We start from the raw sequence: 12916 nt of genomic DNA, 5'->3' as shown, positions 1-12916 counted from the left end.
TATACAGGGGGGTAACGGTGCAGAGTCAATGTGCGGGGGCACCGGCTAGTTGAGGTAGTTGAGGTAATATGTACATGTGGGTAGAGTTAAAGTGACTATGCATAAATACTTAACAGAGTAGCAGCAGCGTAAAAAGGATGGGGTGGGGGGCAGTGCAAATAGTCCGGGTAGCCATGATTAGCTGTTCAGGAGTCTTATGGCTTGTGGGTAGAAGCTGTTGAGAAGTCTTTTGGACCTAGACTTGGCACTCCGGTACCGCTTGCCGTGCGGTAGCAGAGAGAACAGTCTATGACTAGGGTGGCTGGAGTCTTTGACAATTTTGAGGGCCTTCCTCTGACACCGCCTGGTATAGAGGTCTTGGATGGCAGGGAGCTTTGCCCCAGTGATGTACTGGGCCGTACGCACTACCCTCTGTAGTGCCTTGCGGTCAGAGGCCAAGCAGTTGCCATACCAGGCGGTGATGCAACCAGTCAGGATGCTCTCGATGGTGCAGCTGTAGAATTTTTTGAGGATCTGAGGACCCATGCCAAATCTTTTTAGTCTCCTGAGGGGGAATAGGCTTTGTCGTGCCCTCTTCACGACTGTCTTGGTGTGCTTGGACCATGATAGTTCGTTGGTGATGTGGACACCAAGGAACTTGAAGCTCTCAACCTGTTCCACTACAGCCCCGTCGATGAGAATGGGGGCGTGCTCAGTCCTCTTTTTTTTCCTGTAGTCCACAATCATCTCCTTTGTCTTGGTCACGTTGAGGGAGAGGTTGTTGTCCTGGCACCACACGGCCAGATCTCTGACCTCCTCCCTATAGGCTGTCTCATCGTTGTCGGTGATCAGGCCTACCACTGTTGTGTCGTCGGCAAACTTAATGATGGTGTTGGAGTCGTGCCTGGCCATGCAGTCATGGGTGAACAGAGAGTACAGGAGGGGACTGAGCACGCACCCCTGAGGGGCCCCCGTGTTGAGGATCAGTGTGGCAGATGTGTTGTTACCTACCCTTACCACCTGGGGGCGGCCCGTCAGGAAGTCCAGGATCCAGTTGCAGAGGGAGGTGTTTAGTCCCAGGATCCTTAGCTTAGTGATGAGCTTAGAGGGCACTATGGTGTTGAATGCTGAGCTGTAGTCAATGAATAGCATTCTCACGTAGGTGTTCCTCTTGTCCAGGTGGGAAAGGGCAGTGTGGAGTGCGATAGAGATTGCATCATCTGTGGATCTGTTGGGGCGGTATGCAAATTGGAGTGGGTCTAGGGTTTCTGGGATTATGCTGTTGATGTGAGCCATGACCAGTCTTTCAAAGCACTTCATGGCTACAGACGTCAGTGCCACGGGTCGGTAGTCATTTAGGCAGGTTATCTTAGAGTTCTTGGGCACGGGGACTATGGTGGTCTGCTTGAAACATGTTGGTATTACAGACTCGGTCAGGGACATGTTGAAAATGTCAGTGAAGACACTTGCCAGTTGGTCAGCACATGCTCGGAGTACACGCCCTGGTAATCCGTCTGGCCCAGCGGCCTTGTGAATGTTGACTTGCTTAAAAGTCTTACTCACATCGGCTACGGAGAGCGTGATCACATAGTCGTCCGGAACAGCTGGTGCTCTCATGCATGCTTCAGTGTTGCTTGCCTCGAAGCGAGCATAGAAGTGGTTTAGCTCGTCTGGTAGGCTTGTGTCACTGGGCAGCTCGCGGCTGTGCTTCCCTTTGTAGTCTGTAATAGTTTTCAAGCCCTGCCACATCCGACGAGCGTCAGAGCCAGTGTAGTATGATTCAATCTTAGACCTGTATTGACTCTTTGCCTGTTTGATGGTTCGTCGGAGGTCATAGCGGGATTTCTTATAAGCTTCCGGGTTAGAGTCCCGTTCCTTGAAAGCGGCAGCTCTACCCTTTAGCTCAGTGCGGATGTTGCCTGTAATCCATGGCTTCTGGTTGGGGTATGTACGTACGGTCACTGTGGGGACGACATCATCGATGCACTTATTGATGAAGCCAGTGACTGATGTGGTGTACTCCTCAATGCTGTCTGAAGAATCCCGGAACATGTTCCAGTCTGTGCTAGCAAAACAGTCCTGTAGCTTGGCATCTGCGTCATCTGACCACTTTTTTATTAACCGAATCACTGGTGCTTCCTGCTTCAGTTTTTGCTTATAAGCAGGAATCAGGAGGATAGAGTTATGGTCAGATTTGCCAAATGGAGGGCGAGGGAGAGCTTTGTATGCGTCTCTGTGTGTGGAGTAAAGGTGGTCTAGAGTTTTTTTCCCTCTGGTTGCACATTTGACATGCTGGTAGAAATTAGGTAGAACGGATTTAAGTTTCCCTGCATTAAAGTCCCCGGCCACTAGGAGCGCTGCATCTGGATGAGCGTTTTCCTGTTGATTAATGGCCTTGTACAACTCGTTCAGTGCAATCTTAATGCCAGCATTGGTTTGTGGTGGTAAATAGACAGCTATGAAAAATATAGCTGAAAACTCTCTTGGTAAATAGTGTGGTCTACAGCTTATCATAAGATACTCTACCTCAGGCGAGCAAAACCTCGAGACTTCCTTAGTATTTGATTTTGTACACCAGCTGTTGTTTACAAATATACAGAGACCGCCACCCTTTGTCTTACCGGAGCCAGCCGTTCTGTCCTGCCGATGTAGCGTGTAGCCTGCTAGCTGAATGGTATCATTGTTGTCGTTCAGCCACGACTCCGTGAAACATAAGATATTACAGTTTTTAATGTCCCGTTGGTAGGATAACCGTAATCTTAAATCGTCAATTTTATTCTCAAAAGATTGAACGTTGGCTAATAGTATTGATGGGAGAGGCAGTTTACTCGCTCGCCGTCGGATCCTTACAAGGCACCCCGACCTACGTCCACGATATCTCCGTCTCTTCCTCAGGCGAATGACGGGGATCTGGGCCTTGCCGGGTGTCTGTAGAATATCCTTCGCGTCCGACTCGTTGAAAAAAAAGTCTTCGTCCAATGCGAGGTGAGTAATCGCTGTCCTGATATCCAGAAGCTCTTTTTGGTTATAAGAGACGATGGCATAAACATTATGTACAAAATAAATTACAAATAACGCGGAAAAACACACATAATAGTACAATTGGTTAGAGGGCTGTAAAACGGCAGCCATCTTCTCCGGCGCTGTAGATCTCATCATCACATAGATCTCAAACTGAAACTCACACCCTGACACAACCAAAAATAGTTCTCTAGGTCAGGGCATGACAGTTGCATTACAACCTGTAATTGAATTTTTATTTGGATTTCATGTAATGGACATACACAAAATAGTCCAAATTGGTGAAGTGAAATGAAAAAATTAACTTGTTGAAAAAAATTCCAAAAAGATAAATAACGGAAAAGTGGTGCACGCATACAGTGGGGAGACAAGTATTTGATACACTGCTGATTTTGCAGGTTTTCCTACTTACGAAGCATGTAGAGGTCTGTAATTTTTATCATAGGTACACTTCAACTGTGAGAGACGGAATCTAAAACAAAAATCCAGAAAATCACATTGTATGATTTGTAAGTAATTAATTTGCATTTTATTGCATGACATAAGTATTTGATACATCAGAAAAGCAGAACTTAATATTTGGTACAGAAACCTTTGTTTGCAATTACAGAGATCATACGTTTCCTGTAGGTCTTGACCAGGTTTGCACACACAGTGCAGTTAATACAGGTAATGAGTGGAGAACAGGAGGGCTTCTTAAAGAAAAACTAACAGGTCTTTCAGAGCCGGAATTCTTACTGGTTGGTAGGTGATCAAATACTTATGTCATGCAATAAAATGCAAATTAATTACTTAAAAATCATACAATGTGATTTTCTGGATTTTTGTTTTAGATTCCGTCTCTCACAGTTGAAGTGTACCTATGATAAAAATTACAGACCTCTACATGCTTTGTAAGTAGGAAAACCTGCAAAATCGGCAGTGTATCAAAAACTTGTTCTCCCCACTGTATGTATTCACCCCCTTTGCTATGAAGCCCCTAAATAAGATCTGGTGCAACCAATTACCTTCAGAAGTCACATAATTAGATAAATAAAGTCCACCTGTGTGCAATCTAACTGACACATGATCTGTCACATGATCTCAGTATATATACACCTGTTCTGAAAGGCCCCAGAGTCTGCAACACCACTAAGCAAGGGGCACCACCAAGCAAGCGGCACCATGAAGACCAAGGAGCTCTCCAAACAGGTCAGGGACAAAGTTGTGGAGAAGTACAGATCAGGGTTGGGTTATAAAAAAATATCTGAAACTTTAAACATCCCACGGAGCACCATTAAATCCATTATTTAAAAATGGAAAGAATATGGCACCACAACAAACCTGGCAAGAGAGGGCCGCCCACCAAAACTCATGGACCAGGCAAGGAGGGCATTAATCAGAGAGGCAACAAAGAGACCAAAGATAACCCTGAAGGAGCTGCAAAGCACCACAGCGGAGATTGGAGTATCTGTCCATAGGACCACTTTAAGCCGTACACTCCACAGAGCTGGGCTTTACTGAAGAGTGACCAGAAAAAAGCCATTGCTTAAAGAAAAAAAGAAGCAAACACGTTTGGTGTTTGCCAAAAGGCATGTGGGAGACTCCCCAAACATATGGAAGAAGGTACTCTGGTCAGATGAGACTAAAATTGAGCTTTTTGGTCATCAAGGAAAACGCTATGTCTGACATAACCCAACACCTCTCATCACCCTGAGAACACCATCCCCACCATCATGCATCATGATAAGAATAGTTATGCACGCTCAAGTTTTCTGTTTTTTTGTCTTATTTCTTGTTTGTTTCACAATACAAAAAATATGTTGTATCTTCAAAGTGGTAGGCATGTTGTGTAAATCAAATGATACAAACCCCCCGAAAATCCATTTTAATTCCAGGTTGTAAGGCAACAAAATAGGAAAAATGCCAAGGGGGGTGAATACTTTCGCAAGCCACTGTGTGCTTAAAGTACTTTGCTTCCTATTTCAAAATATACTTCGGTGAATTATGGGTGACTTCATTAATTTGTAACAAGTTTCATAAAAGTATTTTTGCTATGCTGAAGATTACAAAATAATTTGGTGCATTATTCCCCATATTCCATCCAGTTTGCTTTATTTTTTATAATATATTACACTTGATCTTTCTTGAAAAAGTTCCTCCATGTCTTTTAGTTTTTCCTCTAACGTATTCTGTGCCTCTATGTTACAGTTCTTATTGCTATCTATCTGTACTGTTAGTCCCTCTATTTCCTTTGTTAATATGAATTATTTTGACCTACATTTCTTTTATTTCAAAGATGAGTATTGAATTGCATGGCCTCTAAAGGCACATTTAAAAGTGTCCCATACATTAAGGGGATCTGCTGTACATACATATATTATGTTGTAAAAAGTCAGATATAAATTATTATGTCCTGGTTAAAAACAAGCATTCAATAGGCTTTGATTAAATTTCCAATATCCTCGCCCATGTGGAAATTCTGTAAGAGTAATGTGTATGCTAATGATTTGATGGTCCGACCGAATTCTGTCCGCTATCAACCCTTTTTAACTTTTGGTGCCAGAGAGAATGACATAAGAAAGTAGTCAAGACGACTAGCTTGGTTGAGCCTCCGCCATGTATATCTCACTAGGTCAGGATATTTAAGCCTCCGCCATGTATATCTCACTAGGTCAGGATATTTAAGCCTCCATATATCCACTAGTTCCAATATTTCCATGATATTCGTGATTTCCTTAAGTGCATAAGGGTGATAGTTTGTTAGGGTTATAATCTCCCACCATAATAATAGTCTTGTATTACTTGTAGACTTGATATATTATTATAAAAGAAGCGTGGATCATAATTATTTGGACCTTATAGATTAATGAGCCAAATTAGTTTATAGTCCAGTAACATCATTAAAATAATCCATCTACCTTGCGGATCTGTTTGAACAATTTGCACATTCGGATCAAAATTATTGTTGATTAATATCATCACCCCTTTTGAGTTTCTTTGCCATCCCCCCCCCCCCCACCAAGTCCTTTTTCCTTTTTACACCCAACTTCATCTAAATTTGTTGAATGAGTTTCCTGTAAACAATAGATATTGTATTCCTTCTTTTTTAGCCAGGTAAATACTGATGGTCTTTTCTTATTATCTGCTAAGCCATTACAATTATAACTGGCTATACTTATTTCACCATTTACCATAATACAAGTTTAAATTATATTTATTATAATATATGTTTGTAAACTTACCATTCAAAAATACCATAATGATTGAGTGTCCATATAGCTGTATTATGGTATTTGCACTGCTACTGAGTAAACCTCCAATTGTTCTCCACTATGCCACCCGCTAAAACATCCCCCAATCCCAAGTTGGATTGTCGTCCCAGTGACTGGCAGGCGACCCTGTCCACCTGTACCCTAGGGCCTTTGAGAGATTGGGACCCATCCTTTAAAAAGAGCACACAGTGCCACCCACAGAACAGAAGCAGATTAACTGCCAAAAGCATTTCCAACACCCTCACCTCAATTGTATTGTATGCAGTTATTTTTAAAACATATATATATATTTTTAAAATTTTGCATATCTTAATTTATTTCCACAATTAACTAATAATATGTGTAATAATAGAGGCAACCTTGTTTGGTGCAAGCTACCAACTACACACTGATGACTTGTTTTTCATCCTAAACTAACCTAGAAATTAAAAACATATTTCGTTCCGAGTATATTTTTTCTGTCCTGAATATTACAACTTTCTTTCTTGAGCATGTTTTTTTCACTGTCAAGGAGCAAGCACTGCCATCTAACCAGACTATCTCTCTCTACCTTCCAATTTCAGTGGAGTGAAATGACTTCCATTAGCCCCTTCCTCCTCCAAACACACACACAGACACACACACACACACACACACAGACACACACACACAGTCATTCTTCTCTAAATTGGATGGAGACACTGTCATGCGATATTTACATAAGTAATAATGGGCTGGTGTTCCTGAGGGTAGTCAGTCAACAGAGTGGCTCCTATCTCACTGCACGGCCTGCTGGGTAATTGCTATTTTGGCACTGAGGAGCTACCTGTGCCTTGTCTCCCTGTGTGTGTGTGTTTGTATGTATGTGTCTGTGTGTGTTTATTTGTTTGTGAGACAGAGTATGTTTGCAAGTGTGTGTATGAGTGAGTGTTATTTTCCAAAAAGTGTCTGCTTTGACCTGAACCAACATCCATTCTATTTGCAGCACATGTCTGGAAGGCTGTTGTGTTTAGGTCCAGTAGGGACAGAATCTGTCCACAAGAGCTCTTGAGTTTGGTTTTGGAGCTGGTATCATGTTTGCTTTTCCACACTGCAAGGGTGTATACACTACCGGTCAAAAGTTTTAGAACACCTACTTATTCAAGGGTTTTTCTTTATTATTACTATTTTCTACATTGTAGAATAATAGTGAAGACATCAAAACTATGAAATAACACATATGTAATCATGTAGTAACCAAAAAAGTGTTAAACAAATCAAAATATATTTTATATTTGAGATTCTTCAAATAGCCACCCTTTGCCTTGATGACAGCTTTATACACTCTTGGCATTCTCTCAGCCAGCTTCACCTGGAATGCTTTTCCAACAGTCTTGAAGGAGTTCCCACATATGCTGAGCACTCATTGGCTGCTTTTCCTTCATTCTGCGGTCCGACTCATCCCAAACCATCTCAATTTAGTTGAGGTCGGGGGATTGTGGAGGCCAGGTCATCTGATGCAGCACTCCTTCTTGGTAAAATAGCCCTTACACATCCTGGAGGTGTGTTGGGTCATTGTCCTGTTGAAAAACAAATGATAGTCCCACTAAGCCCAAACCAGATGGGATGGCGTATCACTGTAGAATGCTGTAGTAGCCATGCTGGTTAAGTGTGCCTTCTAAATAAATCACAGACAGTGTCAACAGCAAAGCACCCCCACACCATCACACCACCTCCTCCATGCTTTACGGTGGGAAATACACATGCAGAGATCATCCGTTCACCCACACCGCGTCTCACAAAGACACAGCGGTTGGAACCAAAAATCTCAAATTTGGACTCCAGACCAAAGGACACATTTCCACCGGTCAAATGTCCATTGCTCATGTTTCTTGGCCCAAGCAGGTCTCTTCTTATTATTGGTGTCCTTTAGTAGTGGTTTCTTTGCAGCAATTTAATCATGAAGGCCTGATTCACACAGTCTCCTCTGAACAGTTGATGTTGAGATGTGTCTGTTACTTGAACTCTGTGAAGCATTTATTTGGGCTGCAATTTCTGAGGCTGGTAAATCTAATGAACTTATCCTCTGCAGCAGAGGTAACTCTGAGTTTTCCATTCCTGTGGCGGTCCTCATGATAGCGCTTTATGTTTATTTTTATTTTTTTGTCATCAAGGCAAAGGGTGGCTATTTGAAGAATCTCAAATATAAAATATATTTGATTAACACTTTTTTGGTTACTACATGATTCCATATGTGTTATTTCATAGTTTTGATGTCTTCACTATTATTCTACAATGTAGAAAATAGTAAAAATTAAGAAAAACCCTTGAATGAGTAGGTGTTCTAAAACTTTTGACCGGTAGTGTATGTGTGTGTATGTATTCTAGTTGATGAGATTATGTGTGCGTGTGGGTCTATTTGAATACGTTTATTTACTGGCTTGCCTGTGTGTGTGTATGTTTATTTTGATGATGTCTGTGCAGGTATTTTTTGTGCTGGTTTGAGAGAGAGAGAGAGATGGTGTTTGTGCCCCCTCCCAGGGTGCTGTAGACAGCTCTCTCCTCCTCTGTGTAACTCAATAAGCCCTGACTGCTGTCATGGTGCTGTGGGACGCCATGGCAACACCTGCTAAATTTTAATCAGCTCACCTCTGGTCATTACCATGTGCAGCACCATCTTACCTTCCCACCCGCCTAACCTCCTTCTGGTTCCACACACAACCACAGGACGAGAGAGATGTTCACGGTTCAGATACTTTCAGGCGGCAGGCTTGCTTCCACCGCCACCATTCCTATAAGTAATCTCTGATCTGATTAGCCAGGTTTTCACAACATGACCTTCACCACGGCCTCTCTAGCTATATCCAAGTAGAATGGAAAGATTACAACCATCAAGCAAGTGAAAAGTCTTCATCCAGTTCCATTGGTACCAGAGTTGACATTAACTCTGTTACCAAATCACTCTCTGTCTTGTCAACCACACTCAACCGTGTCAAACGTGTCATGGCAAGAGGTGTTCACACTTTATGTCCATGTCTGCTCTCCTTGTGAGTGAGCACCGTTAAATATCCATCTCCAATGCTCCTGCTTTCCCAAAGGAAAAATGTTCTGTGAAAGACTAATGATCCGTTAATCCCGGATCCTCTGTCCGGTCTGAGTCTCTTCCGATTCCCTGGGAGAGAGCTGGATCTCTGGGATAGGAAGAGAGCTGTGCCGCTTCTGACACCACGCCATAAAAAGACTTACAGGCGCCTTAAATCATTTCCCCCAGAGTGGTTATTCCCTGCTGCCACTGCCAAATGTCTCTTTTTCATGTAATCTTTTACGTAAAGCTTGAAAACCTGCCCAAAGTTAAGGCTGATTTGTAGTTGTGTGTTGATACTTTAAGCGTTGAGTGAATGTGCTGTACTGACATTTAAACACGTCCCTGACAGGAACTATATCTCACGCTGACACCAGATTTACCGGGTCATTAACCCGCTCTTAACACCACAAAGTGATACGTCTACAACAAAATGGGACAGATTAGTTAGATCTTACATACAGACAAGGATGGGGGTGGATTTGTAATGGAGACACATCGTTGCTGGATGTGTAGTCTACACTACAGAGAGAGATGGAGACTTCACTTCTCCATATGGAGGGTTCTTACAACTGTGATATATACAAAAAGCTATGACATAGAAAAAAGTACTTGAAGTCTTTTTAAGATGACAAAATGGCCCCTCAACACCTCCTGGACATTTCGCAGTCCTGTTGGGGTGTGACCAAAGGCCTGGGGTGGCTCGTATCGACTGCTAACCACCAGGCAGGGGGTGGAGAGTGGGGTGCCAGGGGCAGGTAAAGGCCAGATCACACTGCACCGGCTGGGCATGGGGCACCAGCCACGGTGGGTAATTGAGAGTGGGGGGAGAGGGTGGGTAGTAATTGGAGATGCAGTGAATAGCAGGGTAGAATGTTGTGTTAGCCATTGTATGGAAACAATGTTTTTGGTATGGTAAGCTTTTATTTGCAGAAGGAATACCTCAAAGAGATCACAAGTTTGTGGTTTGCTGGACAACAACTGGCAACAGGTAAGGATAGTATATGTGGAATTGGTGTTTCAGAGTCAAACTGTCTCCATGCTTCAGTTTAAACAGACATTGTAAGACTGAAATCCACAGAACCGGTATTTGATGTCTTGTGTGACTGTGAAGATGTGATTAAATCCATCCCTGCAGTGAGTGAGACATGTTGCGTGAGCTACAGAGATGAGAGCGTCTTATCCTGTCTTGGTTACTGACACACTGCTGGGTTGGTGCTTGAAGCTCTCTCTCCTTCTGCTTCTTCCATCTCCTCCTCCTCTTCCCTCCTCTTCTCCAACTCCCACACACCTGACCTCCAGGGGCTATCTCTCTGACAGCTTGCCCAGGGAACACCACATAAGGCTGGGGTCCGAAGGTGGTAGGCAGGGCCCTTAGCCTGGGGGTCAGCTCTCCACAGGGCTCAGGGCTTCAGCCCTGCTTCAGTAAGGTAGAATCAGCTAAGACAATGACCAAAGCTGTTTTAGCCCAGGGAGAGGGGGATTTTGGAGGGGGAAGGGGGTTGCTCAGTTGACAATTAAAGGAAAGTGCAACACACAAACTAAGGGAACACACACAGGAGCGGCTGTGAGTGTGTGAGTCGAGGTTTGTTTGTGTGTGTGTGATTGGCACACAATGCAGATGTGTGGGCAGTAGGTGCCATCTGGAGAAAGCGGAGTGGGATGAGGAGGGAGGAGGGAGGAGGAAGGGTGGGATGCCACTTTAGAAAAAGCGCCTTATCGTTTGATGAGAGGATAAAGGAAATGATCAGAGTGTAATCAATCAAAAAACCTGTGACACAAATTAACGAAGACAAGAAACATGCCCCACCATCTCACCCCTCCCTCCCCCACCTCATCTCAGCGGTGGCCCCGCCCGTTCGTCAATAGGCCCCTTCGTTGGCAGCAACCCCCAACTTCGCCACCATTGGTCGAGCTTGTGAAAAGACTCTGGCTTTTATGGTTGCATGGCTTGTCGTCAGGGGAAAATGGAAAACCGCCATTCAGGTTGTGACGGGTGTCGGACAATCAATGTTGGAACTTAGTAAGTGGCCAATCTCGAGGAACGCCAGATGCTACGCCGAGTTGATGTGGATCGAGATGTTTTCACCGGAGCAACCACACCCTCACAAAGACGCAGTATGGACTCCCTGGAGACCCCCCCTCCACCCTTCCGCTCCATCCCTATCCAACACAGTCACCTTCCTTCCCGCTGATCTAATGCCATTTCCTTGAGTAGTCCAAGAGCAGGCCTCAATAGCAGCCCTTACTGCCTGGTAATGGAAAAAACACGAGTTCCTCTCACAAGACAGGCATCCATGAGAGAAACCAAAGCTACTGGACCTATCTAAACACAGGGACAAAGACTGCTCTATACAGAATGAGATCACCCACAATGAAAGAACTCATGAGCATTCCGAAACTGCCATTCCAAACTTTATGAAACTCTGGGTTTGGTATTAGCCTATAGTTCCAAAAGCTGAAAATATTGTTTCAAAACAAGTCATTTAGTGAATAACTAGTGGGATTGATGAACGGGTATAGGCCTGCCTGTGCTGTGTTCTTAAAGATTTCCCAAAAAGTTAAATGAATGATGGTATAGGCCTAAAAGCCTCAGTGAGGGTAGAAAAGTGATGATGTATATAGCCCTATAGTTCAATCATAGTCTATGGTGCCAGACCAGCTGGCTTGATGATTCACTTTCAGTTCTTCTTCCCATTCTGAGTTGGTATCGTTACGCCTACATGGAGAGTGTGGTTTAGGCCCACGTAGGGCCTACTAACTAGCCTGGCTGATGCGACCTACGTGACTCACAGCACAAGGAGAGCTGTGACCACACTGGTCTGGAAAGGAGGCTGTTTGATAATGCAATATTCGCTCAGAAATTGTGCAAAGGGTTTGATTGGTTCTCTCAAATGCTTTTTTCCCTCCGGGGTTGAGACCTCTCATTGTTTGGATTTGAAAATCTAACCATTGTAATGGAAGGGGGCAGGGCTCCGGGGGCTGTGTGTGGGTGTTTGAGTGAGAAAGAGACAGAGAGCCAACCAGTAAAAGCACAGCCCTGTGCCAACAACATCAAAGAGCCATTCCAGACTCTGAAGTCAGGAGGACTTTGAGAGTTAGGTGTTAGCCAGACTACCTACTAACCTTATCCCCAAGCTAAATGTGCATCTGCAGAAGTGTAACCTACAGTTTACACAACCAAGCGGGATCTTAAGCACTTACAAATTCGTAACATATCATAAGAATTGCACCTTTTTTTTTGCACCTTTTTTTTTTTGCCGGAGGTAACATGTCATACAAGATGGATGACATAGTACACAATTGTGCAATATTTTAGGGACCCATTTTGCAGAGTTGTGGACATGACTTGGACTCGAGTCTGACTCCAGTCACAAATGTGATTACTTGAGAGGTGACTTGATAGAAAATAAAATAACTTGATACTTGACCTGGACTTGGAGCCTCAAGACTCGAGACTCGACTTTGACTTGAGACTGATGACTTGAAATGATCTGGCCAGGTTTTGTAATGTTTTGTCACTCATTTTGTGGCATTAGTCTATGTGGATTAATATACACGCAGCCAGAGACAGTAGCCGCAGCATCGCAACAAATTGGCTAGTGAAACGCACACTCGGCAC

Source organism: Coregonus clupeaformis, chromosome 6 (assembly GCF_020615455.1).
Source record: "Coregonus clupeaformis isolate EN_2021a chromosome 6, ASM2061545v1, whole genome shotgun sequence".
Taxonomy (NCBI): Eukaryota; Metazoa; Chordata; class Actinopteri; order Salmoniformes; family Salmonidae; genus Coregonus; species Coregonus clupeaformis.
This window is presented reverse-complemented; position numbering follows the sequence as displayed.